Below are 22923 nucleotides of genomic sequence, written 5' to 3'. Positions count from 1 at the left end.
ATGAAGTAGTTCAATTAACTGATATTATGGTTACCAAAACACATTCTATTGAGACCTAAAAACTGAAATAATAAATCAACAACATTCAGGAAGTAGTTCTCAAAATGATATTGATTATCAAATCAATAAATCCAATAATTGAATAATGATATGTAGAAATAGTTCACACACATTATTATTCAATAAATCAGTTTCATAAGACAGATTTCAGAGTAAGTAGTTACTCCAAAATGAGAAATTAATCCATAAAACAGAGATACATAATAACAAGATTGAGACAAATTACTCATATTGACAATAGTGCACAAACATGAATAAAATGACACATTCATATCACCATAAAAATAAAACTGATATTTGAAACAGTAGTATTAGAAATACCAATTTATTGCATCCATTTCTCTGTTCTTGGTCTCCAACAGCCCTTTACATTGCTTGAACTTCTGCCTTCAAAACTAGAGCCACAATAGTGCAAGCTTTGTTCCTCATGCATAATTCAATATACAAAGGGAAAATCCTCAATAATCCCCAGATCTGAGATTTTTCACTCCTCCCTCCTACAACTCTAAATTCCAATTACAATAGTGCTTTTAGAAGCTCTAAAATTGCAGAGGAGAGCAGCCCCTTTTACATTCTGCAATCTGTTATTTATAATCTTTGTGAAGGAATTTTGGAGAGGAGAGTTTGTTGAAGAGAAATCTGTCAAATATAATTTTACTTGCTCCTAATTCTGATCTTCAATTGTTGGAGCATTCTCATTGACTGAGATCTTTTTTCCCATATTCTTTCCACTGTTTTCCTGCAAAAAGAAATCAAAATAAATTAAAATGCAACAATAAAATCAATCATGGCATTACTGGCATTTAAATCAAATCCAATCAAATTCTATAAAATATAAATTCTCTATTGATGCCTGGGATGATTTAATTGGCCAAGAATATCATTTACGAGTGAATTTGCAATTAGAAGATGTTTTGGACAAATGAAAATAAAGAAAACAACTCAGAAAATTGATTTTGTTTTCAAAATTCGGAGCTTGATTTTCTGCCTGATTTTTGGCCCAATAAATGATCAAATCTGTTGGTGAAACCTCCTCCAAAATGTTCTCCTTGATTTTCTCTTTCCAATGAGCCGTCCTGGGCCTCATTTGGCCAAGTATAACTCATCTTATGAGCTTCCAAAGTTGATGAGTCAAATCTGGCATGAATCTGGAAATTCTGTTGCTGGGCTAAAAAAATGTAATTAAAAACTAATCTTAAATTAGTCTCTAATTAATTCTAATTTAATTACTAATTATTAATCTAACTAACTAATATCTAAGTAATTATTTAAAAACAAATTAAATCTAACTACAAACTAATTAATATTAATTTAAATGATACTTAAATGAATTAATTTAATTACTATAATATATTACATATTATAATAAATTACATATTATTAATTAATTAATATAATATATTTACATATACATAATTCATATACAAATTAATATTAAAAAAACATAAACTAACCATAACCATATAAAAATATTAAAACTAAAACTTGTCACCATATGTAAGAGTTAAAAAAGTCATTTGAAATAAATTACACAAGGTTTTATTTCATAGTTTTAATCCCTTTTCGCTATCGGCATGAGAGGATGGACGAGTTAACAACTTATTTCGCATGCATATAAGTTCCGATGCGATGGACGAGTTAATAACTTATTTCGCATGCATATAAGTTCCGATGCGATGGACGAGTTAAAAGTTCCGATGCCATCGTAGTTTTAATAAGACTTGGTCAATGTCTTATTGCCTTTTGTTTATCGGCAACTCGCGTCGGGTGTAGCCCAAGGGGCATATCGGGGCTCTTTTAAAATTGGTTGCGAAATAGAATTCCCGATGCAATTATTTTTATATTTTTGTTTTTTGTTTTAAATTTTAATTTAATTAAATTAATTATATAATATATTAATTAATTTAATTAATTTAAAATTTAATTTTAAATTTAAATTTTCATTTTTTTTTGTTTTGTTTTTATGAACCTAATTTTTTAAACTATAGCTAAAAATAAAACTACAGCCACTTAGAAAATAAATGAAAAATAATAAAAATAAACTACAGCCACTTGAATGTTAGGCTTTTCGAGATTAAGATTTGATTAGAAAATTGGAGTGAATTTCTTAAGCCTTGATGCTTAATTATTTGGCTGCATAACTAAAAACGGAAAAATGTTAGTAAAAAGACTCGCTATAAATTAATATTTAGAATGAATGCGTTATTGAACTAATTTATTTACAAAATGCAATATTGTACATTTTATGCAATTTCAACCCAGGCTACATAAATAATCAGATTTTCAAATGAGTGCCATTTTCAAACTAGTTGACCAAATGAGACCAAACAAGCGTCAATGTGAAGCTTATAAAAAATCTTATTCTAACAAAGCAATCAAAACAAGAATCCAAAGAAAACTAAAAATTAACGAAAGCGTAGGGCAATCAATTAAAATAAAAATCAAAAAGGTGCTTAGCCAAAATTTTTATAGAAAGGGTCCCCATTATTCGAAGCGGACGCATCAATAATGGGGGGTGTTGTGTTTTTACCACAACAATTGGCGACACACGGGAGAAGAACCAGTTATCTCTGTTATGAATGAGATTTTCCTAAAATTAAAGCAAAAATAATTAAAGAAGAGAAGATTATGCTTGAAATGCTTGACTTAGTTCATTAGTCTGAATAAAAACCAGAATCATCTAACTGTAATTTTTCTTAAAATTCCTCATAAATTAAAATATTTCAAAACTCTATATCAGTCCTTAATTAGTTGTAGAGATAAAGCAGGGGTCACTTTACAGCTTAGCTTTTAAAATATACTCATTTGTCACAGGTAGAGCCACTGTTGCCAGCAAACATCTATAGTTTCGACAGGGTTACCTTTTAATCATAAATGATTCAGAATCCCATCTGTTTAAGAATTATTGATCTAGAGATAAATCCATTTATATATGTATTATTATTATTATTATTATTATTATTATTTTAAATAAATCTTAAAAGCCATTGTCCTAGTATGGTAGCCAGATAGTTGACAATGCCATTCACTGGTTAAAATTGGGCTGAACAAGCTGGCTCGTGATGAGACCCCTTGTCTTATAATTGTTTGCATCATAAGCCATTACCCTGGTTTGTTTAGCAGTGTTGGTAATGTTAGCCTATTTTCCCCTATGATCATGGTAAGCAGGCTCACGATGAGACCTCTTATCTTTTAAGTTTAAATATATTTCTGGATTATTCTCTAGAAAAATAAGACTCTTTGGGACAGGGAGAATCATTGACTCCTTAAGAGTTAAGAATGACAATTTCAGAGTTAAAGGTGCTTTGCTATAAAGTGTCTTTACTTGTTTATAAATAACTTTTCTTGACTGATAATAGAACTTTGAAAGATCTTAATAAAATTTTGAAATCTCAAAATGATTACAGTTTGATAAAAAAGAAATTTTCAGATTTTATGATACTTTGCCAACTTCTCTTGATTGGTAATCTCTTCCTTAAGTATGTCTACTTTTATAATAAGAAAATCAAACTTTACTAAGAGATTTAAGAAAAAGCTAATAGGTGACTATTAACAATTTTTCTCCATGTATGCTGACCATTGTTAGGTAACCAATAGGCCTTCCATATAAATAATGGCAAAGTCACCAAAATCAAAACTGAAAACCAAAGAAAAATAATTCTTATGCTAAAATGGGAAAAGAAATCAGCGAGCAAAAATCAAAACCAAGAAATCTCTAAAAATGGAAAAGAAAATCCAAGTCTCGCAAGATAAACTCAAACAAGAATGTTTATACCAATGTCTCCAACAATATGAAGAAAAAGAAAATAAGCATGTAATCATTCCTTCTTATGTTGAGCTCTAGAAAAACATACCTTGTAGAGTTGTGAATGCTTTAGGCTTTAAGATAACAATGATCGTAAAATTCAGCCACAATGAATAATTTCTGTTTGATATGAGTCTTCTTGTTCCCAAGCATCATCTTAATTATTTTCTAAAAGAAAAGGAATGCTTAAAGAAACAGGTTAAAGGTTCAGAAACTTCCTGGTGTAGCTGTTTCGATAAAGATTATCGCTGCTTCTTGAAATAAAGCCAGGAGAAGAGTATGGACTTCGAAAATATGATCTGGCGGAGGATTGGAAATTTCAAATGGGGAGCTGCAAAACAGAGTTTTATATCAGCATAATTTAAAAAAAAAAATGAAACTAGAGTGATGAAATGGAAATTAATGAAAGTGGGCACATGAATCTTACCATTGGATCATTGCTTTTGATCTTACCTGAAAGGTATCAGTTTCTCCAAACTAGTTGACTTCTTATTTTAATTAACATTAAAAACTTGAAGAAGTCAAACTAACCAAAATTCTATAACCCAAAATCATTGTTTATTTTATTTAAACTAAAGCAAGCAGTAAAATGTCAAAATAGAATGCTTAGTGTTCAAGGGAGTTGAAATTAAAGCAAATGCATCAAAAATGAGAATGAGAATTTGCAGCAATGAGTGTTTCTCAAAATATCACAAGTTTTATATAAATTCCATGATTTTATAAATTGTTCGGAATTAAGACCAAATCTATGATAATAAAATTTAAATATGAAGATAGAGAGGTCTTGAATTCCATTTTTAATTATGGAATTATATATTTAAACTAAAATGTATGAGAAATTGAAATAATTTGGATATGCTGCAAATTGGTCATTAACTGCTTTCTTACCATAGTGGTTACCCAAGCTCGCTTTTAAAATAACACATTGCCGTATCGGATGATTCACATAACATGTTTCTTCACCATGCTTCAAATTTAATCTGCAGAACTTCACCTTTATTGCTATGCCATATATTGATTAAATGTTAATGGCTCAAAGGCATGCATTGGAAGTTCTTGCATCGGAGATTGCAATGGCAAATTGCCGATAAGAACATGTGCAATGAAATGAAGCGATCACATCATTAAAGAAATATTATATCGGGGATCAGAGAATAAATTGCATCGTGCTTCCCATATTGCAAAATACATATTGTAGATTCAGAGAAGTGATGTGAGCGTAAGAATGTGATGAAATGATTGCAATATCGGCGATGCGATGGATGTCGTAGCTTAATCGGCAATCGGCAAACTTTGGGTACCCAATGTAACACATTATATATATATTTTTTTGATGTCGATATGCGATGAAGAGCGGACCCGATAACTTTTATGATGGGATTTCAATAATCAAATCGGATCCGAGATATCGGCCGTAAATAAAACTGCAAGGAAGCGATGTGATATCGGCGATGCGATGGATGACGTAAAATCGGCGATCGGCAATCTTAAGCACTCGATGTAACACAATATGATTGTTGCGACGCCGATATGCGATGAATGACGTGGCTAATCGACGATCGTGATTGGCAATGTTATGCGCATGATTTAACAATTCTTAATATGCCGATATGTGATGAAGAGTGGAGCCGATAATTTTATGTTGAAAATTTGATAACATATCGGATCCGAAACATCGGCCTCCTTTAAAGTTATACTCCTACCATTATTGCGATTGAACGGACGTGATATTTTTATGAATTTGATTTGAATTTCATATCGGGTCCGGAATTATGTGTTTATCGCAATATCGGTAAAATCGATTATCGGCGATTCATGTTCATGGAAGTATACTTCACTTGGAAAACTCCGATATGTGAAATGCAATATGGCATATGAGTAAGATAATACATCGGAGGTCTTTGATGAACAATTCTTTATCAAAAGAAATACTAAGAACTATTTCCGATGAAATCTTATGATGCGAATGGGTTTTCTAATGAATGAAAGCAAAGCTAAAAAAATGCTTAAATTCTAATGAATCAGAATTGAATTTCCCTGAACCTGTTTGCAAATTTGGAATGAGTTTGCTGCTTACTTCATGTTTTGAAAACAAATGAAAACCTGCAAATAAAACAGAACACGAATCAAAAATAAACTAAGAAAAATAGAAACTAATAAGAGATGAGAACGAACTTATAAATGCGTACCTGAAAGGAATTTGTCTGTAAATTTTACCTGATAAATCTTCAAATTCTTCCTTTGATTAATCATCTCATTATTTATTTTAAATCTAAGTGCGCAATCAGCCTAAATGAAATCAATCATTCATGTTCATGGAATATAAAATTTACCAGAAATAAATATGAAACTATGCTTCCCTTTCGAAGTGAAGTAACAATTTATTACCTCTGCTCATTCCGAATTAATCTCGAGAAAAATCTGTATTGTTATAGTGGCTTTTTAATAATGCCTTTAGTAAATAGACATGATGCGTTTTTACAGCATCAGATAATAAACTAAAGATTAGAATGAGATTAAGCCACTAATTGTAAAAATCAAAACAGATTTAAATGTGTGCACTTGGCAAAATGGGCATCCTTAAGATCGGCTTTTGGCAAATTCTGAGGAATATAATATGAACTTCATATGATTGCTGTGACAGGTTAGATTGACTGATAATGATTGAATTAGAGTGAGGCTTATCATAGTCAATCATACATCTCATACGATAATGGGATCATGAATTTTTTATATCCTCAAATCCTTACCATATAAATTTCAAAAGAAATCTTAGAAGGAAATCCCGAAATGAAGAAAAGTGGCTTTGAGGCAATCGATGCCAAGTGCAAATTTTAATTGACTTTGATCAAGACATTATTCAAAATAGGCAGAGTAGAAAAATCACTATAAGAAATTTCAAAAAGGAAAGCAAGAATTAAAATTTTCTGATAAGGAAAAATGTTTCCACTGAACATGTATGAGAGTGGCTGATTGCTTTGTTTTATTTTTTTAATCTACAGAACTATCGCAAATAAATTAACTACATAAACAAGATAACTAAATTAATTCTACTCCTATTCGAACCATATACATGAAAATGACTAGGTATAGTCATATTTCCAGTGTAACCATTCTCTCATTTTTATTCCCGTGTTTATGTACAGTTCAAATGTTAGCAATAAACATACAAATCTAATTAAACTGAGGAAAATAAATCTGAAATAAGAATGTACAGTTATTGTTAGCAACTTAATTAAAATCTCTTTCTCATGAAATTTTCTTTCCAATTCGATACCAATCGGATCGCAAAAATATGGATGGATTTCCATTAAGGATGGGGAAATATTCAAGGAAAGAGATAATAGGCCGGATTGTGAAGATGAACTTTTAAATTCAAAGGCCTGAAAAAAATTGTTAGTGTTATGTACAAATGTTAAATCATTGTCAATTTTACTTGAAGAAAAAATTTCCAAACAATTTTCAAATGAGTCAATGAAAAATGGATGGAAACCTTTCAAATAAAATGGCAATTTATTAATTGAATTGAATTGCTGGGCAGATTGCAAAAGTACATTCTCTTGTTGATATTGCCTTTGAAAAGATAGAAGCTTTTGATGAAACATTAGCATTGATATAAATTGGAATATTAATATCTTTTGATGCTCATGATTATAATATGAAACTTCGATTTCCCAATCGGACAATGCATCAATTGAGTGTTTGATAGTAAGGTGTTCAATATGCCAGCGAAAAGTGTGAAAATTCTGAAAAATAAAATCAGAAAATAAATCTAAGTTTAAACAAAATAGCTGTGAAAGAAAAACTAAAATGAAGTCATTATTTGTACAACTAATGTTACAGCACATTTGGGATTGTTTTGAAATTATTTCATTTTCACAAGGAATGGCCAGAATTATGGAATTTGAATAATTTTGAATTCCAACTTGTGAAATAGAAAATGAATTATGATTATGAATAGGACTGGGAGTTTGATCCTCATATGAATCATAAATTGGAATGTTTTCAAGAATAATGAGATCATGAAGATAATTAGCTACTCTAAAATGAGGATTGGTTGGGATAATTTCTAAATTGAAGCGTTCCTCATTCTCATATGTTATTTGAATTTGCTCATGAGGATTCTCTTGAGAAAAATTGAAATCAACATCCTCAATGTCAGAGTAATCATCATAAATGACCTCACAAGATTCTCTAGAATTTCCTTCTATCTCATCCAATATATCAAAACAAGGAGGAACAAGAATTTCTAGTTCATTAATGGCAAAAGAATGATCGATTATTGTTTCTTTATCTTGATAAAAACTTAATGGTAGTTCATTTAGATCAGCCTCTTTAATTTTTGGAATATCATTAACATCAAGAGGAAAAATATTACCATTATTGAAAATATCAGGATAAAGGGAAAAGTGTGAACCTGAAACAATGCATTTAAAACTGTCTCTGTTTGAGAGCTTTTGTACATGATGCTCATTGTAAATTTCAGATTGCAGATCATTTCTTTGCGTGCATATGCTTTCTTGAAGAACGCTGCTTTGCTGCTCTGATTTTAGCATTTGCTCATCATGGAGAAATTCAGAAATTTGTACAGCAGTTTGCATTTTATTTACTTTGATTGCTGCTTGTACTTGCTGATTTGCGATTTGATTTTCCGAATTTACTTCAAAGTAGCTTTCAGATTTCAAGGCGGCTTTTTCTCCAAGATTGCTGCTGTTGTCTTCTTGCATTTGATTAGAAATCTCTTCTAAGCTTTGTGAAACCACTTCATCACAATTTATTTGCACATCCAAATTGGGATTCTCATTTGTATTGGAAGGGGATGGAACAAAGCTTGAATCGATTTCATATGGATTGGGAATGGTTGGAAGAGAACAAATATTTTTAAACCAATCTAATGATTCTTCTTCTGTAGGTTTATCTTCGTCCTTAAATCTTAAACAATTCAAGTGAAATCGAATATGAAAATCATTAACAGACTCATTTTTAAACCTTCATAGATATTCAATTTCTTCACATACCTGTTCATAATCGTAGCCGTCAAATTTACAAATGAAAATTGTAACAAATTGATCCCAGCTATGGATTGAGGCAACTGGAAGAATTTTGCACCAGTTTCTGGCTTTTGCCGCAAATGTAAGAGTAAAAATTCTGCATAAGATGCCTTCATCAATTCCTTGAAAATTGTAATTTGAAATATTTTGAAGAAATTGAAAGACATGGTTAAAAGCAGAAGAATTTCTCTTACCATTAAACTTTGCCTGAGACAAGAGTCTTACCACTTCGGGTGGAGTATTGGAGGATGCACGTCCATGGATACAACTCCAAATTGGAAGTTTGAGAGGAGCCATTGTAATAAATAAAACATTAAAATCGAAAAGACTCCAATAGAAAAAAAGTATCAGGCCCTCCTTCTAGCGCCAAAAATGTTGATGCCTCGAAAATCGCTGCAACAACATTGGGGGATAACCACCCGGTCCGGACCTTAAAAGCAGCTCCTTTTCCGTTTGGTGTGGTGGCTCCGACTGTTCATCTAGGTCCAGTTACCTTCTCCCTATTGCTATTGGTTTATAATGTACTTTTAACTACCAATAGACAGGGACATCAGATCACTTCTTCTTGCTGATCAGGCAAGAGAATGATCCTTAAGCTGATTTGGGCTCAGCCAAGCCACAACTAAAGTTTTGCCTCTTTGAGGAGAGGACTTAAAAGGATGTAGAATTTACTCTAAATGCAAGTTTTATTCTATGATGCAAGCAAAAGAAACTAATCTAAATCCTATCTTAATTAGGCAGATATAGATCTAACCCAACTAAGAGCAAGATAATTAAAATATTGGGATTTAAACATGTCTTGTTTATAATGAATATCAAGTTAATGAAGTAGTTCAATTAACTGATATTATGGTTACCAAAACACATTCTATTGAGACCTAAAAACTGAAATAATAAATCAACAACATTCAGGAAGTAGTTCTCAAAATGATATTGATTATCAAATCAATAAATCCAATAATTGAATAATGATATGTAGAAATAGTTCACACACATTATTATTCAATAAATCAGTTTCATAAGACAGATTTCAGAGTAAGTAGTTACTCCAAAATGAGAAATTAATCCATAAAACAGAGATACATAATAACAAGATTGAGACAAATTACTCATATTGACAATAGTGCACAAACATGAATAAAATGACACATTCATATCACCATAAAATTAAAACTGATATTTGAAACAGTAGTATTAGAAATACCAATTTATTGCATCCATTTCTCTGTTCTTGGTCTCCAACAGCCCTTTACATTGCTTGAACTTCTGCCTTCAAAACTAGAGCCACAATAGTGCAAGCTTTGTTCCTCATGCATAATTCAATATACAAAGGGAAAATCCTCAATAATCCCCAGATCTGAGATTTTTCACTCCTCCCTCCTACAACTCTAAATTCCAATTACAATAGTGCTTTTAGAAGCTCTAAAATTGCAGAGGAGAGCAGCCCCTTTTACATTCTGCAATCTGTTATTTATAATATTTGTGAAGGAATTTTGGAGAGGAGAGTTTGTTGAAGAGAAATCTGCCAAATATAATTTTACTTGCTCCTAATTCTGATCTTCAATTGCTGGAGCATTCTCATTGACTGAGATCTTTTTCCCCATATTCTTTCCACTGTTTTCCTGCAAAAAGAAATCAAAATAAATTAAAATGCAACAATAAAATCAATCATGGCATTGCTGGCATTTAAATCAAATCCAATCAAATTCTATAAAATATAAATTCTCTATTGATGTCTGGGATGATTTAATTGGCCAAGAATATCATTGACGAGTGAATCTGCAATTAGAAGAGGTTTTGGACAAATGAAAATGAAGAAAACAACTCAGAAAATTGATTTTGTTTTCAAAATTCGGAGCTTGATCTTCTGCCTGATTTTTGGCCCAATAAATGATCAAATCTGTTGGTGAAACCTCCTCCAAAATGTTCTCCTTGATTTTCTCTTTCCAATGAGCCATCCTGGGCCTCATTTGGCCAAGTATAACTCATCTTATGAGCTTCCAAAGTTGATGAGTCAAATCTGGCATGAATCTGGAAATTCTGTTGCTGGGCTAAAAAAATGTAATTAAAAACTAATCCTAAATTAGTCTCTAATTAATTCTAATTTAATTACTAATTATTAATCTAACTAACTAATATCTAATTAATTATTTAAAAACAAATTAAATCTAACTACAAACTAATTAATATTAATTTAAATGATATTTAAATGAATTAATTTAATTACTATAATATATTACATATTATAATAAATTACATATTACTAATTAATTAATATAATATATTTACATATACATAATTCATATACAAATTAATATTAAAAAAACATAAACTAACCATAACCATATAAAAATATTAAAACTAAAACTTGTCACCATACGTAAGAGTTAAAAAAGTCATTTGAAATAAATTACACAAGGTTTTATTTCATAGTTTTAATCCCTTTTCGCTATCGGCATGAGAGGATGGACGAGTTAACAACTTATTTCACATGCATATAAGTTCCGATGCAATCGACTAGTTAATAACTTATTTCGCATGCATATAAGTTCCGATGCGATGGACGAGTTAAAAGTTCCGATGTTATCGTAGTTTTAATAAGACTTGGTCAATGTCTTATTGCCTTTTGTTTATCGGCAACTCGCGTCGGGTGTAGCCCAAGGGGCATATCGGGGCTCTTTTAAAATTGGTTGCGAAATAGAATTCCCGATGCAATTATTTTTATATTTTTGTTTTTTGTTTTAAATTTTAATTTAATTAAATTAATTATATAATATATTAATTAATTTAATTAATTTAAAATTTAATTTAAAATTTAAATTTTCAATTTTTTTTGTTTTGTTTTTATGAACCTAAGTTTTTAAACTATAGCTAAAAATAAAACTACAGCCACTTAGAAAATAAATGAAAAATAATAAAAATAAACTACAGCCACTTGAATGTTAGGCTTTTCGAGATTAAGATTTGATTAGAAAATTGGAGTGAATTTCTTAAGCCCTGATGCTTAATTATTTGGCTGCATAACTAAAAACGAAAAAATGTTAGTAAAAAGACTCGCTATAAATTAATATTTAGAATGAATGCGTTATTGAACTAATTTATTTACAAAATGCAATATTGTACATTTTATGCAATTTCAACCCAGGCTACATAAATAATCAGATTTTCAAATGAGTGCCATTTTCAAACCAGTTGACCAAATGAGACCAAACAAGCGTCAATGTGAAGCTTATAAAAAATCTTATTCTAACAAAGCAATCAAAACAAGAATCCAAAGAAAACTAAAAATTAACGAAAGCGTAGGGCAATCAATTAAAATAAAAATCAAAAAGGTGCTTAGCCAAATTTTTTATAGAAAGGGTCCCCATTATTCGAAGCGGACGCATCAATAATGGGGGGTGTTGTGTTTTTACCACAACATAACCATCCCATACCTAACCATTGTAACCTATAGATAATCATAAGCTAGTAACACATTTGAAGATGATACTCATGTGAAGTACTTTGGTGATTTTGACATTAAATATGGTCCACCTCAATGATCTTATGATTATTATATTAATGATGTTGATCTCACTTGATTCTTTCAATACATATTAGATTATTCTTCCAAGAGCGTCCAAGGTCCCTTGAGGGATAATTATGATGCTTCTCCATCTCTCCATATATGATGTCCTACCAATTTGATTATGATAAAAAACACCTTGAAAATAGATGTTGGACACCCTTATAGGGAAATTGAACATGGGGGTGACTTTGAATAATTAATGAGACCTTCCCTCAACCTCAAACCATAGACATTAGTGGTCTAGGCTATGATGTTTCTTGGAGATTAGGTATGCCCAGGAGATGACAAGATTCCTCGAGGTTGGGATTGTACCTTTGATGGATGTTATTTTTCTCTTTGTGATGATTGAAGATGATGATGAATTTGTATCCATTCAAATGGGATTACCCACCTTCCACCATAGCGATATCATCCCTAATGATGAGCCTCATCATTGGGTAATTATATGGGCCTTAATGGGCCTTAATTCACCTCCTAGCTGAGTCAAACCAACTATTCTCACAACTTATTTCATACTTTTGATTATATTTTGTTGGCTGGATAAATTGATCTTGCGGACAAGGCCGATCTCCCTAGTATCAAAAGATATCTAGCAACAAGCAGGACAAGCGAATCTACCTTTCTCTAAACATATTGTGATTCATTAATAAAAACTATAGAGGCGTTTAGACCCTACCTTAAGTCCAACGCTAGTTTGTAGCAGCTATCCTTCAACCGTCCGAAAGAGTTTCCTTTTGAGAACCTGCAATCACAAACAAGCACACATCAAATAACACATGCATAGCTAATATAATAAATCATGTTCATTATGGTGATCAAGGAATCCATAAAATAAACCATAAAACACAGCTTATTGAGAAAAATAAACTTGTTTGTATTAACTTTGAAATAGAAGAACCTTACAACCTTTGGTGCTTTGATGTTGTACAAGCTCTTCCCAGGGCCCGAAATAGGAATCTCCTCTACTTTGACAAGCCTCACACTCTTCCAAATGATATCAAAGAGGTATGTAATCTCTCCTCACAAAAGATCAATTAGGAAGACTAAGTTCCAGCAACATTTCACCTCAAAAATATTCAGCTTTCATCCTCCCATGTAACTATACCAATGCCTCATTTTATAGTGCAAAGGAAGGAGGTTATAGGTCCACCTATGAAGGGATAGAGTCCTCCTTCAAAGGGATAAGATCCTCAAATCAAGGGGTTAGCTCCTTAAGGTATGGGATGCATGAACCTTAAAGGAGCGAACTTGCCACCTCAAGATTCCTTCTAGAAGCTTCTAGAAATGACTCAAAGTGAGTTTTTAAGAATATACTTGCACCTTTTTGACTTTTACAGTGGTCCGCACCCATAACATAGAGACAGAGCGGTCAGGTGCATAAGGGACATGACCTTTAGTGCGGGACCACAGGTAATGCTAAGAGAAAGTGCGGAACCAGAGTTTTATAGAATTTTGAGGGCTTTCTCTTATTTTCAAGGTTTGATATGAAGAACTGAGGCATAAGACTTGCAAAAGAGGGAAGTATGAGTGATAATGGACTCACACAGATTGCAGAATGTCATGGTGACAATTTTTGTGCAACATATTGCCCCCTAAAGTGAAAAGTCTGTAATAGATGATGATAGGATTTGTCATCTAAGAAGAGTGAAGTACTTTATCATTTAAAGGATCATCCTATGGACACCCCACTCAGAAATTGTAAAACCATTCAATGAAATATATATATATATATATATATATATATATATATATAGATATAGATATAGATATAGATATAGATATAGATATAGATATAGATATAGATATAGATATAGATATAGATCTGTGTGTGTGAACATATCATCGCTGAGGTAGGCATTCCCATACTCAGATCAAAACTGACTAGAAACTAACTAAACCGCTTTGATACAGGAATGATTTTGTAATACATCACAAGTATAGACATATGTAGATACAGTATGGGCACAACCATCTGTTTATGAATAGTCCACTGTATAATGAATAAAAAAATTCCTCACAACCTAAATGGTGGAAACTAGATCCAGGGTCTTGATTTCTGCTTCCCGAACTAGTACGATTCTATCCATGTGAATGAATGTGTCGAAGTTGAACATGGTAGAAACCACTTGATTACCAGTCAATGATGTGAACTATTAACAAGTGTGAGAGAAACCACCAGTAATGTCAATGGCTCTCAAAGTACTCAGTACAATCCATGAAAAGTGAATAAATGAGCTGATGTCGAACATGTCATAGAATCCTTTGATAGAAGGTAAATGATGCAACCTGTTGTTGAAGGCGAGAAACCTGCCATTAAGGCCTGCAGATTCCAAGGTACTAATGATTTCTAGATCATCTTTCTAGATAATGAGCTGAAGTCGATAGAAAGTGATCCGTCATAGGCAAGCCCACAACACGAAATCATAGATCAAGTTTTGAAGAAATATATTTGGCAAGGACTAACTCAGGGATGGTCAAAATGGATGACTGATATTTTGTAGATGAATGGTTTATTTGAACTGACCTCTTGAACACATAATGACACTGCAGATGGTTTGGTGACAATTGACCCAAAGCTAATACCCAAAAACTGGCTGAAGACTTTCAATATGGTTTGATTAACTGTTAGGCAAAGGATTTCCCAACCTAGGTGAACAAAAAGTGTCGTGTTCAAGAGTGGTTGATTACTTTTGTAAAGCACAAAGTATAACAAACAGGTTCATTTTTCTCTCTTTTCCCCCACCATTTCTGGCAAGTATCTCTTTATTTTTGACAAGCTTGAGGAGGATAACATTTGCTTGGTTATAAGCTCATCCTTCGGATGAGTCCAACTTAGTTTAAAATTCGAACCCTAAGAAGGAGTGGTTCATTCCTGTCTAAAATTGAACAGGTCCTTTATTGTTAAATTTTAAGGAGTCCAGTATAGGAAAAACTCGATGTTTTTCAATTTTAGGCAGTCAGTAGAAAAACTTAAGAAAACTCCATGGGTGTCTTTTTTCATAAACTTCTATCCCCCAAGCCCGAAAAAGTATAAAATAATACTTGAGAGAACTGCTTGACCATTACAATCAAGGAGTACTTTTCATAATTAGTGGCTCTGATCTAAAAAAATAAAAAAGCATTCGAAGACACGTCATTTTAAAACCAATATCGAACCTGAAACGACAAAAGTTCGGCGATCTTTTCATGTTTATACGGTCGGAAAAGAGTTGTAATTGGACTACCTTTTTAATCCTGTTTAACGAGTTAAAAAAGGAAAACTCGGCAATCTTTTCATATTTTATGAGTTAGAAAAGAGCTTAAAGAGGACTCCAATGTTTCGCTTTTTCGTAAATTTTGAAAGAGTTCGAAAAGGCGATAAAAAGTACTCTTTTTGTTGAAAATGATCAATTTTCCCTGAAAAATCCAATATTCTGCACAAAAAACTCAAAACATTACTCATATTTGTTTAAAATAAATAAAAATGCATCAAAAAGTTGCCTTTTTAAAGTGAAAAATAAATAAATTAAAAATTCATTTATTCAAAAAAGCTTATAAAAAGGGCTTTTGTAAATTCATTTTTACCGTTTGACTTCAGAGTGAGAAGTGAGAACTTTTGGGTAAGAAACTTCCTATGAAGATTGTGGAAAATTCGTCTGTTGGAATCGAAAACTGTTAGCTCCATGTAATCCACATCATCCCTATCTTGCATTTCAACCATTTTCATTTCATTTTAGGGCTTTAAAATTGATTTTTTAAGGAGAATTTGTTTTAGAAAAATGTTCGCGAGGGTCCGCAGGTACAACATGCAGCCCCTGCAGACCTCGACTTTTTTCTACAAAGGAAAAAGTCGGGGGTCCACATCTATTGCTTACGACAAGTGCGGACCTACGCATTGTCCGTAACCAGCGGGTGTGGACTCCGCGAAATAGGTTTTAAAATTTCAAATTTCTCCATTTCTGCCCAAAATTTTTTGAACTAAATTGTTCTAATACATCCTTTTTTGCAATGTAGGACATAAAAAATGCTTATTTGGCGGGAACGCGAGCATGAGGATGTGGACCTTGCCATAATAAATCATCAACCCACATTGGATGCATTGAGAGCATGCAGACTGTTTAAATTCTGGGCCATACCCGGCATGAGGGCCCAAGTAGACTTCTTGCAATGGTTGGTAGACAGGTGGAACATACAGGACCAGTGTTTCATGATTGGTGGCCACTGCCTCAAAATTGAGCTAGAGGACATATATTTTTTGATTGTTTTTCTTAAGAGAGGCGAACGATTATCTCTTTTCGGGACTAGGCCAGGTGGCCAGTCTATCACTAGTCTCCGATTGGAGTTTTGCAATGATCAAACAAAGGACAAACGGATCGATATTAAAAATATCGCCCATCCTAAACTTAAGGTTATCGCGTTCACTGTCACCAGACTATGCGGGAGTGCAGCATTTCATGTAGCTACCGGATCCCAGATGTGAATGGCAGTAGACTGTTATTGAGGTACCATCTTCAACTGGTGTGAAGCTATGTTGGCGAATGTAAAAGGCCAACTAACTAGAGCAAAGAACGGGAAACTAAAAAAATTTGGATATGGTTTCCTGGTTGTGAGCTTTGGTCTAGAGAGGGTCCCTATATTGGTCCCACAGTAGCTTTCTGTTGAGGCTATACTTCCTTGAGAGCCTAGGATAATACGTTGGGTTGCAGTGATGGCCCATCATCCTGAGGAGGGTTCAGAGGTTGTTCAATTTTCGCCTGAGTATTTTCGTTGGTTGAGGAACCAAATTTTTGTGATTCAGGATTTTCCATATGCTGGGATGGATTATTGTGGTGACCTAGACATGATTCTTCCACCAGGAGAGGAGTGGGATGATTAAGGTAAAATCATTCTCAAGATTTTCTAAGTTTTAACTATCTTTTTTGTTTTTTAAATCGTCCAAAATTGACAATAAAATTTTTAAATGCAGATGTGGGTCCACGGCGACCAGCCGCTCTCCAGCCCTATGAGAGGAGACACTTAGATGTAGCAGTACCGGCCCCACAGGACCAATCTACAGAGACCCTGACCGAATTGGAGAATCATCGAGAGCATTTGACAGCAGATATTCTAGAGACTGGCATAGATGATATTCCACTTAGGTTACAGCGATATGTGATTGGGGTCCCAGGACCTTTTAGGAGGTTCCTTTGTAGGGTGGCCCGAGCAGTGGTTTCTTATCGTGATCATCACTAGGGATAGGATGATCGCTTTTGTAGACTCACATGACATTCTATGTCTTTTTGTATTATCATTTTTTCTGATCATAAGGTGTTTTTAAACCTATGATCGAAGACGATGTATACTTGACACACTTTTATGCTATGATATATCACTATTACTGGCTATCTTGTATAACATGTTATGGAGTATTTTAAATTTACTTTTTTGATTATTGCAAATTTCTATTTAACATTCGAGAAGAAACTACATCTGCTAATGTATTTAAATATCCTGGAATATGTGGATATTCAATGTAATCAAATTCACGTTCCAAGAGATGAACCCTCAAAAATAATCTTAATAACCCTGGATCTCTAATGGCATAAACTTTGTTAGGCTATAATACATCGAGTTCAAAATCTAACCTAACAATAAAACTCCGAATCCCAAATGAGATGGATTCAGATAATAACTCAATCACTGCACTATACTCTGCAATGTTATTCGTTGTTTGACCGAAGCTTACCCCATGCATAGATACTAACTCATCAGAGGGTGAATAGATAACCCAAGCTACGGAAGAAATGTTCCGTGTATTACGACAAGCACCATCAGCAAACCAATGTATGTTTGAAGAGACGTCGACATCTGCAATATCAAGAGTAAAGTAAAGATAAGAAGGAAGAATGATAAAAGCACTCTCTAGACTAGGCACACATTTCTAATCTAAAACACACCAGCTAGAAAGAAACTAGTCTAACAAAAATATCCACACCAAGGTTTAAGCATAATATCTCTTTAGATAAAGCCCATTTCTAGGTTTACCCAAAGAGACACTGTCAAAATCTACCAATTCATAGGCCCCTTTTGCCAGCTTTTTCTTAACAATATAAGGACCATGCCACATAGGTACAAATTTTCCAGCCCCTAGCTTATCATTTGCTTGATCATATAGTAAAACTAGGTCTCCTTCCGAAAAATTACGAGGTGTAACATTTCGATCTTACTGAGCTTTTATTCGTTTTGCATGAGTCTCGATTGCTAATGCAACATTGCGTCAATTCTCATCTAGCTGAGCTAAGTATAACAAATGTTTCTCCTCTTCGGAAGTGGCTGGGAGTAATTCTATGGCTATTTGCAATGACGGAATTTCGCATTCAATGGGTAACACCACTTCCAAACCGTAGACCAGTTGAAAAGGAGTGAAACCAACTGATGTTTTTACTGAGCCCAAAGTGCTGGAAATAACATGTTATGCCAATTCAACCTATGAATACCATTGATCTGTTGGATCATAGTGACTAGAACTTTATTGATAGCTTCACCCAGACCATTAGCCTGTGAGTAATATGTAGTAGAACTACCGTGACGCAGGCCAAGTTGATCTGTCAATTCAGTCATCATGATGTTTCAAAAATGACTTCCACGATCACTAATAATCACTTGAGGAACACCGAATCTAGCAATTATATGATTGAAAATGAAAGTTGCAGCAGTTTTTCCATCTACCGAAAATGTAGGCATCACCTCGGCCCACTTACTAAAATAATCCACTGCAAGGATGATATACACATGCCCCCCGGCCGAGTGAGGGTTACATGTAATAAAGTCAATACCCCACTTTGTAAAAGGACCGACGACAATTATAGGGTGGAGAGGAGTGGGTGGAGCACGCATCTTATGATAAAAAATTTGACAATTGTGGCATTTCCAGACTGCATAGATACAATCTTTGAATAAGGATGGCCAGAAATAACCAGCGCACAATATCTTTTGGGTTGTGGCATACCCAGACATATGACCACCACATGCTCTAGAGTGACAGTCATTTAGAACCTTTTCGTCTTCTTCATGACTTAGACAACATTGGAAAATAGAATCTGCCCCACTACGATAGAGTGTATCACCAATAATATTGTATTGTTGGGATTGGAAACGTATTTTCCGTCGCTGAGATCGTGAGATTTCAGGCCGAAAAGATTGGGTTTGGAGATAAACAATGATATCCCCATACCATGGATCAAGAGTACTAATAAGAAACAAGGATTCGTCCGCAATGGGCTCTTCAGCCACAGTTTCAGTATCAGTATGTGGGAAGTCACACATCAGTTCCGCAAAAACCAATGATTTCTTTGCCTTGGATTTTTCAAATTCCAAGTCAAATTCCTGCAGGATAACTATCCATTTGGAATACTTGCCCCCTAGCAATTATTTGGTCAAAATATACATCATAGGGTTATAGTTAGAAATTACTATGGTTTTGCATAATAAGATGTAGTGACGAAATCTTTGGAAAGCCCAATTTCTCCACATGCAAATATTTAAGCTCTGTCGGATTCTGAGTTCGACTAAGATAGTAAACCACATGTTCACTATTGAATTCATCTTCCTGAACTAAAACCATCCCAATGGTGGAATGAGAAGCGGCGAGGTACAAAAAGTAATCTTGGTTGTAGTTGGGAGGATGCAATAACAGTGCATGGGTCAATGCGTGTTTAAGTGCATCAAAATATTTGTCAGCTATCTCATCCAAAAAGAATGGAGTATTCTATTTCAACAACCTAGTAAAACCTTTCGTTATCTTGGCGTAGTTAGGAATGAAATGACGTAAAAAGTTTCCTTTCCCTTGCAAACTTTGGAGTTGGCGAAGAGTCAAAGGAGGAGGTAATTTGACAATAGCTTCAACCTTCAAGGGATCAACACAAATGCCAGCTTTCAAAATGACAAATCCCAGTAAACGACCCATTTCTATACAGAAAACACATTTGTGTGGATTCAACCTAATTCGATAATGCCTACATCTAATAAAAATTGCTCGTAAATGAATGAGATGATCCACTCTATGTAATGAATGGGTAGGTAAATCATCGAGATAAGGCTGCAAAATGTGCTTGATGTCATGAAATGCATAAGACATAGCCCTTTGAAAATTTGCTCCAATGTTCTTCAATCCAAAAGGTAATTTGCAATAAGCAAATGTCCCCCATGGACAAATGAAAGCCATTTTTGGTTGATCAGCAGGGAGTATGTTGATTTGATTGTAACCAGAAAAACCATCCATAAAGGAGAACATTTCACTGCCGGCACAATCATCAATAATTTGATCGATATAGGGGGTTGGATAATTGTCTTTAGGACAAGCTCGATTAATATCCCTATAATCGATACATATTCTTATTGTTCCTTGCTTTTTGTTAACAGGAACAATATTCAATACCCAATTTGTTAAAGGAATTGGATAAATGAAACCTGCTCGAAGTAATTTCTCAACTTCGGCTTTAATAGTAGCAGCTTTTCACGGATGTATCTGACGCAAACGTTGCTGAACATGTTTAGCATCTGGGTAAGTTTTAATTTCATGGACAGCAATTGATGGATCGATTCCTGGAATTTCTTCATATGACCAGGCAAAAACGTCGCAAAATTCTTGAAATAGGGCTTTATAAGTTTGGATTTCATTGTTCGTACAGGAAGCACCTTTATGAATGTTTTCAATAATTCCATGTTTAACTAAAAAGTCAATAGGAACCGTTCGAGAGATATTTCCCAAATTTAACTCAGAATCAAGATGTTGCAATGGATTCTGTGGTTCTTTGACATAGTCAATGGTAAAAATAAATGAAAAATCATTTTCAAAATGATCAAGCTTAGGTAAAAATGAAGATAGATGATGAAGATCTTCCCATGGTAAATCATCAACAGACAAAAGTTCACGAATCTGCTCTTCAGTATGAACAGAATTAGAAAAAGTTGTTCAGGATGAGGTTGATATTGAAAGTGATTCCCCATGGACCACATTCATTGGATCAGTTTCGGTTGAACAAGAGTTAGAAAACGACTGTACAGCTTTATATGCAATTTCAAAGGGACTCAAAGGCATCGCATTATCAAATGAATCCACCTCAGAATCGGAAGGTACAATCCAAGGATCATCAAAAGCAATAGTGTTCAATGAAATCATATAAATAGTTACAATAGAAGGTGATATGTTAGGAGGAGGGAAAGAAAAAGTTCCTAGTAAACCAGAATCTTTAAGCAAACCTACTCCAACATCCTTGTAAGGGATAGTTGTTTTACAGACATGTTGAATACTATCTGAAGAGTTTGGGTTGGATGAAAAATAAGTCAGCTGGTCTATTGTAACGATCTTTCCATTATGAGGAAACTTGATAAGCCAAAAGACCAATGAAACAATAGGAGTCATAGCGTAAGACCAACTACGATCCAAGAGAAGGTTGTAATCTAAAGGGGCATCAACCACTTCCACATCTAGATTTATAGTTTTGCCTTCAACCCCTATAGGTAAATCCTACAAAATGCCAAAAGGATGGAATCCTCGGCCATCAAAAGCCTTTAGAATCGTCAGGGATTGGTTGAGTGTCGGAGAACCAAGTGATCTCTGACACTAGATCAACATAATACATTTAGAAGCTCCCTCATCTATCACAGTCTAAAAGCAAGGCCTGTTTTTTACTAACACTGGAATCTAGAAAGCCATTTGATGAGGTAGGCGAGGTGTACTATTCTCTAAATTGAATATTATTAGGTTCGAATCTTGAATATCAACAGCCCCTATAGCCGACAATAGTAATTTACACTGTGTTAGGAATGATTGCAGCACCTCCAAAGCCGACATTGCTGAAGGGGAAATAGCTAAGTCTTCAACAATGTTAGAATTCTGGGCAGCTCTCACATGTGGATTGAAAGCTGACTTCCGAAGTATACCTTTAGCAGGCGGTTTGATTACTAAGTCAGGGTTAGGTTTCTCGAACTGTAGAGGATCAGAACCAGAAGGAGTTGAAGTTGATGGGTTTGAATGAGAAGATTCTACTTCCTTACCACCAACCGGATTTTTACTACCATAATCTTGCGATCGCATCGTAATCCTGACATGAGACATCATCATAATGGGTTCTTTTGAGGCATTTGAGGAAGAACAGATCATCTTACTATCTTGGCTAGGAAAAGGATCCTTCAAGACAACAGGTGTTTGAGAACCTTTGATGATTTTTGAAACCTCTGCTCGATGTGGGCAGTCTCTTGTAAAATGCTCCTCGTCACAAATGAGACAAGGATAGAGAGGTTTACATTTCTCATCAGTAGATTCATTTTTATTTGGTTTCTCTTTTGAGTTTTGTTTGTGTTTCTTCTTCCCCTTATTTTTACCACCGGATTTTGATTTGGCCATAGATGATTCTACGACATGGATATCGGTAGGAGTTTCAGTGGAAGAGTCTCCTGTAGGGGAATCTAGTAAAGTT

This window comes from Pinus tabuliformis, chromosome 1_2 (assembly GCF_031772625.1).
Source record: "Pinus tabuliformis cultivar Carrire ecotype Pingquan chromosome 1_2, CPIR1, whole genome shotgun sequence".
NCBI lineage: Eukaryota > Viridiplantae > Streptophyta > Pinopsida > Pinales > Pinaceae > Pinus > Pinus tabuliformis.
This window is presented reverse-complemented; position numbering follows the sequence as displayed.